Source organism: Eimeria tenella, genomic scaffold (genome assembly GCF_000499545.2).
Source record: "Eimeria tenella Houghton genomic scaffold, Eth_scaff2456, whole genome shotgun sequence".
NCBI classification, from domain to species: Eukaryota; Apicomplexa; class Conoidasida; order Eucoccidiorida; family Eimeriidae; genus Eimeria; species Eimeria tenella.
Genome location: NW_013542320.1, coordinates 323 through 592, shown reverse-complemented (window position 1 = coordinate 592; position 270 = coordinate 323).

Sequence of the window (270 nt, the reverse complement as noted above, 5' to 3'; positions counted from 1 at the left end):
AGAGCAACTCCTCGCTGCTGCTGCTGCTGCTGCTGCTGCTGTTGCTGCTGCTGCTGCTGTCTCTGAGACGGCAAAGAAAGACAGTCCCGAAAACCCCCCGGCCGATCTCCCCCTCTACGATGTAGCGCTCAGCCAACTCAGCTGGCAGTATCGAGTCACTCGCTGCTGCTGCTGCTGCTGCTGCTGCTGGGGCAGCAGCTGCTGCTGCTGCTTTCAAAGGAGTCATCTTCGAACTCGGGAGGCGGCTGCACAGTCAGGCGTTAATGTCTA